Genomic DNA, 11,141 nt, shown 5'->3' on the forward strand with positions numbered 1-11,141 from the left:
CACAAATTTGCGATTTGTAGAATTGAGAGACTGTTAATTAAACCTATTAATTAGATGGGGGTGTCCATATACTTCTGGCCATGTATTAAATGTTAGGATTATTGAAGAACTGCTTACATGACTGCTCAAGCAAATTATATGAAATAGACCAGGGGTTTTCAAACTGAAAGAGAAAATATTTACAAAATGTATTTTTAGGATTTCAAAGTTAATGCAGCCGATAGATCAATAAAATATGTTAAACGTGATGATTTTTTTTTTACATTCACCAACTTTGATAATAGATAATATTGTAACATTTAAAAGACTGGTCAGGAATCGCATGAGTATGCATATAGAAAACGCATTTGTTAAAACAATAATTTTTAATGTTAATATAGGTATTCTGTCAAGTTGGTCCCTCACAAAGGGATGATCATTTTTTTTAAAGGTGACATATTATGCCCCTTTTTACAATATGTAATATGTCTCAGGTGTCCCCAGAATCTAACTGTGAAGGTTTAGCTCAAAATACCCCACAGATAATTTATTATATCATTTTGAAAATGCCAATTTTGAGTGGATGCAGAAACACGCTGTATTAGACCATGTCTCTTTAAATGCAAATGAGCTGCTGCTCCCCGCCCCCTTTTCCAGAATAGGGCTGTGTTATGCCCCTTTTTACAATATGTAATATAAGTCTCAGGGGTCCCCAGAATCTAACTGTGAAGGTTTAGCTCAAAATACCCCACAGATAATTTATTATATAATTTTGAAAATGCCAATTTTGAGTGGATGCAGAAACACGCCGTATTAGACCATGTCTCTTTAAATGCAAATGAGCTGCTGCTCCCCGCCCCCTTTTCCAATTCTCATTCACACACACAAGTTTACGTTAAAAACACACATGACAAAAACAGTCGGTTATGTCTGTGAAGGTAAACAGCTGGGAAATAAATCGAATGTTTATTTTAGAGTGTAATAAATGCTGTGTGGCAGCAGCAATATACTGTAAATAAATCAATAAATCCACTGCTCTGTCGTCTCCTCTGAGGCTGGGACTCTAAACAGTGTTCTGTGCTCGTCTGTGCAGCCAAAGACAGAACAGTTAGCATGCTTTGCTCAAACTTCTGTCATGGCATTAGAGCTGCTACATCGTTGTCGCTTGCGAAATCAGAACGACGCGCCGTGGGTGGAATTTTACAGATTAAGTGGTGGTAATATTATAATGAGATCCCTTTGCCACGTCAGAGGAGCGAGATCAGAACGCTCGAAAACTTATCAAAACAAAGTTACTGGATTAATCTTTTTCACGTTTCCTTGGTTGGTAGATGCACCGGGGACCTAATTATAGCACTTAAAACCTGGAAAAGTCAGATTTTCATGATATGTCACCTTTAAATTAAGAAACCTGTTTTAGATTATTCATGATAAATTCAAACCAAGGTCAGTCACCCTTTTGGTTTTTTGCTGTTGAAACCCAAAATGCCTTCCATCTTTCGAATTCGGACACTGTATCAATGGCTTTCATTTTTGAGAAACATCTTAAATGAGATCCGCAGCAATATGAGTGGGTGAAAGCACAGAAAGACAAAAACTAAATGATTATGTAGCTTAATTAAAGATGGATGGTGAAAAGCAGAATAGAAGAGGTCTTTTGAACTCTTTGTACTCTTTGAATTTGCAGATTTCACAAGCAGTTTATAACCAGTAATGGTGTGTCTAATGGCAGCATGTTAAGGAAATTGTGTTTTTGGTAGCAGGAATGCCACCTGCAGTATATCCCACAAAGCCCGCAGTCTTGCCTTTTGAGCAGCGTTCCCAGGGGACTTTCTTTCAACAGCGAGCCCCAGGAGAGTTTCTGGAAATCACCCAATCAGCAACACGTTAGATGTTATTTAAGATGTCAGGATATAAGAATTAAAACCTTGTCACTAGTTTGAAGTCTGTGTGCTCTTTGCAGACGACACGAAACTGAGGGTCAGAGAAAGCTGCAGGAGAGACGCAAAGGGCAACTGTCATGATCGGTCCAAGATCACAGGAAGCTAAGACACAAGAAATACAGCAGCCTTATCATCCAACTCAAGAAACTAAGACCATGCTGTGATGGAAGAAATGAAAGGGTAAGTTTTCCCAAATATTGGAATTCTGTCATCATTTACTTAACCTCAACTTACATCATGTTGTTCCAAACCTGCATCTGAACACAAAAGGAGAAGTTTTAAAGTGCCCCTATTATGCCATTTCGAATATTGCCTTTCATGCAGTGTGCAATGTAACTGTATGTGAATGTAAATGATCTGCAAAGTTGTAAAGCCGAAAGTGCACGATAAATAAAGGTATTTTTTTCCAAATGAAAGAATCGACTCTGAACAGCCTAAACGAGTCGTCAGTAATTCGAATCCCACTTCCGTGATGGCTACACTTCATGGGGTAACACATTTGCATGGGGTAACACATTTGCACATTCGCCCTCAAACACGATGTTCTACGTTGGCCGGCCGCGAAAAACTTGACCCGCCCTCAAACACTGTAGCTTGTTCGTGTGGTTAAGGTTATGTCGAGAAGACGCTGTGAAAGTACATTTGTTTTATTTTCACTTCCGAATGAAGAGGCTGCAAAGAATCAGTGGTTATAATTCCCAGCAGTACAACCCCAATCTTTTTTTGTGTTCCCGTCATTTTACTGACGACTGCTTTTCTAATCTCGGGGAGTTCAATGCGGGATTCACAAAGCGTTTGCTCTTGAAAGATGGCTCAGTACCCCCTTTATTTGGACCAGCTGACTCCACTGAATCACAACCTGTAAGTATGATAAATAATAGATGTTTATATTTTCTATTGAACGTTCAAAATACGGAACTATGGCGATGGGCGTTTCGTTTCTGACACTCGCTGTGTAAACCTATTGTAGGACACTCCCAAAACAATATTAGGAACCTTAAAAATGGCATAATAGGGGCACTTTAATGAATTGTACTGGCCACCCTTTTACCATACATTCAGTCCTTATTATTACTGGAGCTTTCAAGCTTCAGAAGGGTGCAAAAGCACCATAAAAATTGATCCATGTGACTTGTGTGCTAGATACCAATATAGCAACAGACTGAAACTTGAGCCATTATTCACCAAGAGACCAACATGATCACAGACACAACCAAATGTAATATAACTATTTAATGTAATATTCATATTATGTCTATTAAAGTATATTTGCTCCCCTTAATAAATTAGATTAACATACAGTGCATAGCATATGAGTCATATGGATCACATTTATGATACTTCTATGGTCCTTTTGTGTGCCGTTTAGAGCTTAAAGCCTCAGTTCTCATTCATTGTAATGCTTTGAAATGAGTGGCCAGTGCATTCAGCATTTCTTTCCTTTTGTGTTCATATGGGTTTTTCGAAAGACATGAGAATGAATAAATGATGACAGAATGTACATTCTGGGTTTAACAATTCCTTTAAAGTCTACCTGAACCAAACTGAACGCAGGTTTTGAAGTGAACAACCGTTCGTTAAGACAAGAGACTTTGACAGAGTTCAAGGAGGTTCTGTTTGAAAGTAAAGGACACCGGGCAGAGTGTATTTCGTAAAAGGTAATGTAAAAGTCAGTCCTTGGTATATATAAAAGATTGCTTGAGATGAAATACTGGTCAAAGTGATGGAGAGAGGCTTATACATTTAATTACACTCATAGTTAAAATGTCTATTACTATCTATATCTAACTGCCAAAATATTTTGTGATGGTAAAATATAATGAAATTCATATTTTAGCAACATAAAACTCATTCATTCATACAAAATGACTAAGAGTGCATTTAAGGTACTGTACTTTTATCATGCACCTTCAAATCCAGATTGCAGATGCACTGATTTCATGCATTTATTATTATAATTTATTGCAGATGCATTTATTTATTTTATTTTAAGACACTACCATTTTGTAAGTTTTTTTTTTCAAAGAAAATAATACTTTTATTCAGCAAAGATGCATTAACAGATTTGAATGTGACAGTAAAGACATATTCTTTTGAATTTGTTATTCAGCATATACAAATGATTTCTGAAGGATCATGTGGCATTGAAGACTGAAGTAATGGCTGCTAAAAATTTTGCTTTGCCATCACAGCAATAAATTACATTTAAAAATATATTAAAAGTTTTTTAAAGTATAATTTAAAATTGTAATATTTCACAAAATTACTTTTTACTGTTTTTTTTTTTACCCATTAGATGAATAGAAAAATTAATTATATAAAATATTTATATTATACTTATTTGTGTATCATTCAAGACTAAATCCTGCTACACCATTTCACTTTGTGAAATTCTTTTCCGCTGACCTAGCTGAGATGTTTCAGCTTCAACAACCAGAATCAGAATCAGAAGGAGCTTTATTACCAAGTATGTTTACACACACAATGAATTTGACTTGGCGACAGGAGCTTCCAGTGCAGAAGAAAGTACACACAAAGTGCAAACATACATGATAGTGCAGACATACATAGAATTACACAGTAAAGATGGAATAACACTAATATAAGAAAAACAGAAAAATAAATAATGCACTACATACAGAAATAGAAATATAGAGAAAAACATATAATTGTTTAAATGAATGTACAGATATGTTAATTGCAAGTGTACTGTTTATGTAGTTTACAATATACAGTTTCATACTATGTATAAAAGTGTCAGTTATGATGTACAGTGTGTAGTTGTGAACATTTTAATTGTTCAGACTGAATATGGCCTGCGGGAAAAAATGTTTCTTATGCCTGGCTGTTCTGGTGGTCGGTGCTCTGTAGCGCCGACCAGAAGGCAACAGTTCGAAGAGAGAGTGGGCTGGGTGTGTGGGGTCCAAAGTGAGTTTCTTAGCCCTTTTCCTCAATCTGGAAGTGTAAAGATCTTGGAGGTTGGGCAGGGGGAACCAATAATCCTCTCAGCAGTCTCAGCAGACTGTCTATTGTAGTCTCTTGATGTCTGATTTGGTAGCTGAGCCAAACCAAACAGTTATGGATGTACACAGGACAGACTCGATGGCCGAGTAGAACAGTTTCAGCAGCTCCTGTGACAGGTTGAACTTCCTCAGCTGGTCGAAGGAAATACAGCCTCTGCTGGGCTTTTTTAGTAATGGAGTCTATGTGAGCGTCCCACTTCAGGTCCTGAGAGCTGGTGGTGCCCAGGAACCTGAATGACTCTACTGCAGCCACAGTGCTGTTCATGATGGTGAGTGGGGGGAGTGCAGGGGGGGTTCTCCTGAAGTCCACTATCATCTCCACTGTTTTGAGCGTGTTGAGCTCCAGGTTGTTAAGACTGCACCAGACAGCCAGCTCTTTAACCTCCTGTCTGTAAGCAGACTCGTCTCCATTGTGGATGAGGCCGATGATGGTTGTGTCATCTGCAAACTTCAGGAGCTTGACAGAGGGGTCTTTTGAGGTGCAGTCATTTGTATACATGGAGAAGAGCAGTGGGGAGAGCACACATCCCTGGGGGGCACCAGTGCTGATCGTGAGAGTCTTGGATGTGAGTTTGCCCAGCCTCACTAGCTGCTGCCTGTCTGTCAGGAAGCTGGTGATCCACTGACAGATGGAGGTGGGTACAGAGAGCTGGGTCAGTTTGGCTGAGAGAAGGTCAGGCATAATGGAATTGAAGGCCGAACTGAAGTCCACAAATAAGATCCTTGCGTAATTCCCAGGTCTGTCGAGATGTTGCAGAATATAATGCAGTCCCATGTTGACTGCATCGTCAACAGACCTATTTGCTCTGTAGGCAAACTGAAGAGGATCCAGCAAGTCAGTGATGTCCTTCAGGTAGGCCAGGACCAGTCTCTCAAATGACTTCATGACCACAGACGTGAGAGCGACAGGTAAAAATACCCCACCCCCATCACATTTCTGAGCCCTGATTTCAGTGATATGATGCCGAGTCTCTGATGACTGCAAGAGAACACCCTCTCAGGGAGATAACAGATCACTGACGCTCATGTCAAAGGAGCTGTAATGAATTCTTTTGGAGTCAAAATGTCTCATCAACAACAGCATCTCCAGGTCCTAATTGAGGAGAGAAGAGTAATACAGGTGACTGTCTGGAGTCATGTCCTCATCTCTTAACCACAGGGGAGCTGTGTAATTCCCCAAAGGAATCATAGGAACGTGATTGAAAAGTGTGCAAATCAAAGGGTGGGAGGACGCCTGGTGCAGATAAACATGACTGCAATCAGAAATCATGAAACTTGAGCTGAACAGTTCGACACCAGCTTAAGAGTTCAACTCTGACATCACTATATGGAAAGCTCTTGACAAGATTTAGAAGTTTCAGAATGACTTCAAAGAGCCTTTTCAAAGAGAATAATCAAGTCACTGCCTGATGTTTGTGCTCAAAAAATGGTTTATCACTTTCAAAAGAACTATAATCATTTGAAACAAACTGCAAAGTGAACTGTGCAATATTGTGGTCTTAACCGCCTATGGCCATCACGAAAATACTATAATGACCTCTTATAGCAACTATTTTTCTTTCACATGTGATACCAGCTGTTCCTTTAGAGCTATTTATTTAGAATCCATTTGATAACGTTAAAAAACAAAAAAAACAAAAACAAAAAAAAACACAATTCAGTGCTAAATACATCAGAGAGATGAAACCAAACAAATGATTCATTTGAAATCTCTGATAGCTCTTGAATGCAGTCGGAGTCTCAGGGTGCATGCAGCTAATAATAATAATAAGCTTTGCTGGAGGCATGAATTGACACATTGAGAGCCTAAAGGCATAAAGACATTGTTAATAAAAAAGTATCGACCTATTCCAGACATGTCACATAACTAAATTATTCTGGCTGCTCATAACAATAAGAAAGAGATAGCACTGATTAAGCACATTGTAGTGTTCATGTGCAATTAGTTCAACAACACCTGGAGCGATCATTTGCTTCACTTCAGTTGCACAATTACACAGACTCTTAATTGCTACTTTTAACTCTAACAGCAGTAGTACACAAGTGGAGTCCCACAGAGCCACAAGGATTGCTAACATTAATATAACATCTTTCCACTCTCAAACGCTTTAGGGGTAATGCTAATGCATACTCTTATAAATAAAGGTTTTTTCACAGTGATGCCATAGAAGAACTATTTTTTAGTTCCCCAAAGAACCTTTCAGTGAGCAGTTCTTAAAAGAAACACCTTTTCTTCTTAATCTGAAGAAAATGTTGAAAACAAATCGAAAGATTATATAGAATTTTTGTGGAATAGAAAAGTTCCATGGATGTATCATGAAACCATTAATGCCAAAGAAGAAACTTAATTTTTTATAGGAGAATGTACAAGTCAAAACACATTATAATGAGCATTACCACCATTTTTATTTTTGACTTTTAGACTTACTTTTACACTGTAATAATATTTAATGTAAAGTGAGTCTAAAATGTCAGATTTCTAGCTTCATTAATGCAAAAGAACATTTAAAAGACAATTTAAAAAGGAAGCATCTTCACTTTCCTGCTCATTGAATAAATCTTTAAAAAATATATACAATACAATAATAATGTTTTTGGGTTTCATGACTATTCATCAGTTCTTATAGTTCATTTTTCTTCACTGTAGATTGACACTTTGGGATATATACCAAATGTTAATTTTTCATATATAACCCATATTTGCTTTTTTCCTGCACTACGTAAAATGACATTACGCTTATATAATTATTTAAACAAAACTGTATATCTATATTTTGTTGTTAGCAGCGTCTATTTTTTCTTTTTCAATGAAAATTGCAAATTTAGCCTAAAGGAGAAAACATCTGTCTTTAGTCTTGCTTCAAGTGCATGTGCATGAACACCGTCCTTTAGCACACAAAAGATTCCAGCCACCCACGTCTGCAAGCCAAGTATACCAGCTTCCCATTTCTCTGTTTTGACACCTCGACACATCATTTTGTTCCTTCTCCAGTTTAGAAACTGATTTGACACTCGAATGGATAAAAGACAGTGGCTTTCCTGTCACAATGAACGCTTTGTTTGTGCTTCTGTTATGTAATCATACTTTGCCAGACAAAACAGGAACTGAAGTCCTATCTGGTAGTCACTAAACTGATGCAAAAGTTTTGATTTAAACACGTGAGTTATCTATTAAGCCACCTGTTTTGTTATTAGGAATTCATTCTTGAAGACTTGTTGGACCCGAATGAGAAGTGAATCATACTAGTGTTGTTAGTAAGTAGCGTAAGTGTTGGCAGCAAATGTAATTAATTCTTTCTAAAATAGCAAAGGTTTTCCCAGTAACACTATACTGTTTCAAACAAGTAGTGTAGAGTGCTAAATGGCTTTATAGCTGGATTGGTGTCACAAAAAACATTACCTGTGCAGTTATAACGGAGCATAACAAAAATATTAACATATTATTACAATTACACAATGCGAAATGGAATATTTGATACTGACTTGTGTTACCTTGCTGGTGCTTTAGTGAGCGTCATTGTGCTCGTTTTAATAATTAAATTAATAATGGATAGTTATGTGTGGCCTAAGCTTTATTTAATATTTTAATAATAATTTAGACTTATATTTACGATTTGTATTTAGATATAAATTGTATTATTTTTTTTTTAAGTACAAAATAGCACTTAAACACGGCACTATTTGTCTAAAATGCTCATTAAGGTAAATATGACTAATAAAGTGAGCAGAGGTACAGAAGAGAAAAGTATATCAAGCACATTGACCATGCAAAGAACTAGTCTGGAATGAACTGAATCAAACAACGACTCACCGATTTGTTTAAGCCATCACTCAGAAGAGTTTCTAGAAGTCCTTATAGATTGTAGCTTGGCAGGCTGCATTTTCAAAGGTCATCTATAGTGACATCAAGCGCTTTTGCACACCTGGAGGCAACATCTATGTGACCTTCAACTAGGACATTGAGAGATTTGGTGAGGGAGGAAAAGGAGCTCAGTTTTGTCAAGATTAGGCTTGAGGTGACGAGTAGGCAGCCAGGTTGATATGTCAGAGAGGCATGCTGAGATCCTCTTTGAGATTTCATTTGTGGAGACAGAATGGAGGATAGAGACTGAGTATCATTTGCATAGCAATGACAGCAGTGACACAAAAGAAAACATGTCACTCTCTCAGACACAGAGGATTCAGTTCCACTTAAAGGCACAATATGTAAGATTTTTTTATTAAAATATCCAAAAACCACTAGAACAGTGTTATATATTTTGCTGACTTGTGTCCCAAATGTTTCGAAGAATGTTTAAATCCAGAGAAATAAGCAATTTTAACTAGTGACACGGACCGTGTCTATAGTGTCATTGTGTTGCCTGCCAATGACGGTGTCTTTACACAGTTGTTGGATCGAAAGAAATATTGTGATAGTCCTGGAAGTCAGTAGAAGGGGATGAAAATTACATTGATTGATTTTCTGCTTTTCCTACAAAATTGTGTTTATGAATTTATACAGCAGCTTTCACAGCAAAGCAAAAAAATAATTGTACATTATTTTTGTAAAGAGAACTCAAATTAAAAACATTCTTTTATAGAGACATAAAAAATAAAACGTGAAAGCATTGGCATGGCAAGGAAAGGTTGAACTACTGACCCGACTATCCCAGAAGAAAACAAAAAATCCTTTTTGTTGATCCCTGCCTGTTCTTAGGGCAAAACGTTTTGCTTTTTATATAGATAACACATTACTTTCTGCCCTAAAAACACTCTCAAGTAAACCCCATTTGTGCTGAAAGTGATTTTCAGTGTGAACGATGCTGTTCAGTCAATACCACAACAATTGGATTGCTGTGTCTAACAAAAGTCTTCCAGGATGTTCTGCTTCACATAAATCTCCCATGACACCAAGTGGATCCTGCCAATGCCTGGCACAGTCACCTTTTAACTCAAATTCTGGACTATTATTACTCCAGATGAATGGATATTAAGTTTAAGTTTTTGCTTGAACTTGTCAAGCAATTATACTTGTTTATTCAGTACTGCAGACAGAAATGTCCCTTTAATTGGTTTAAGTAGGCCGCTGTAGCAAGCAGCATGATGGCAAGCGAGGGCAAGCTGTGAGGTGGAGATGGGCCAGAAACTTGTCTGAATGGTGATGGATCTGATAAACCACTTGTGGGTTCCAGGAAAATACTGCTTGTTTTTTGTTATTCTATGGCTTACTGAAATGCGAGAGATTTAGTAATTGTTTACATTTAAATACTAGTAAAAATCACAAGGTGCTTACAAGAGAGTAGATAATAACCTTATATAAGCGAAACAAACTCTATCTTCACATCTCACATGATAAATAAGCACTTTCCGCATTAGTCCCAGCCTCCGGCAGATCAGGGTACACTTAAACTGCTCCTTTAAATTATCAGGGTGACGGGCCGAACACTTCACTTAATTGATAACAGTATTTTCCATTGAGTAAACTCTTATAATTTAGACAAACTGGAATCCAAAGGTCCACTGTCAAGCATTGATTCCCGAGTCATTATTCTCAAGTGATTGCCTCAGACTGAAGTCACTCTTAAATTAGCAACACAGCACTGCATTGTGGGAACTGAAATGACTGCTCATATAAGATGCTTGTTGTTCAGTGCTTGTGTGCCCAAAGGGGGATTTAATTATATCATAATAATCTCCTATACATTCTGAAGTCAATCTGTCCTCATTTCGTGTCGTTATCTTTTTCGTAGTATTGACGCAGAACGTCTCCTTATCAGTGTGATGAGGTAGCTTGCCCTGAACTGTTTTTCGCTACATCAATCGCATAAAATGTGCAAAACTGAATGAGTTGTTACATACAACAACATGCAAATATTGTAATACAAGCATTTTAAAAAATCTTAATCTTTGATTAAAAATCCCCTCACTGTCCAAGACAATATTCCAAGCTCCACTATTTATGAAAAAAGTATTGCTGGTTCTTCTGCTGTATTGAAAAAGCGGCTTGTTTTCAAAAAAAAATTACTGAGTGGTAATGAAAATAATTAATTCCATAATTCCAGAAGTTTCAAGAACTGAATTTTTATTTCCAGTAGTTTTTTTCTCACATATTGTAATTTCTCAATTAATTCAACCTGATATATTATTATAAATATTTTAGAGCTTGACATAAATGTATATCACAGAAATTTAAATGACTTCTTATATATATATATAT

Source organism: Sinocyclocheilus rhinocerous, unplaced genomic scaffold (assembly GCF_001515625.1).
Source record: "Sinocyclocheilus rhinocerous isolate Xijiao unplaced genomic scaffold, SAMN03320098_v1.1 scaffold988, whole genome shotgun sequence".
Classification (NCBI taxonomy): domain Eukaryota; kingdom Metazoa; phylum Chordata; class Actinopteri; order Cypriniformes; family Cyprinidae; genus Sinocyclocheilus; species Sinocyclocheilus rhinocerous.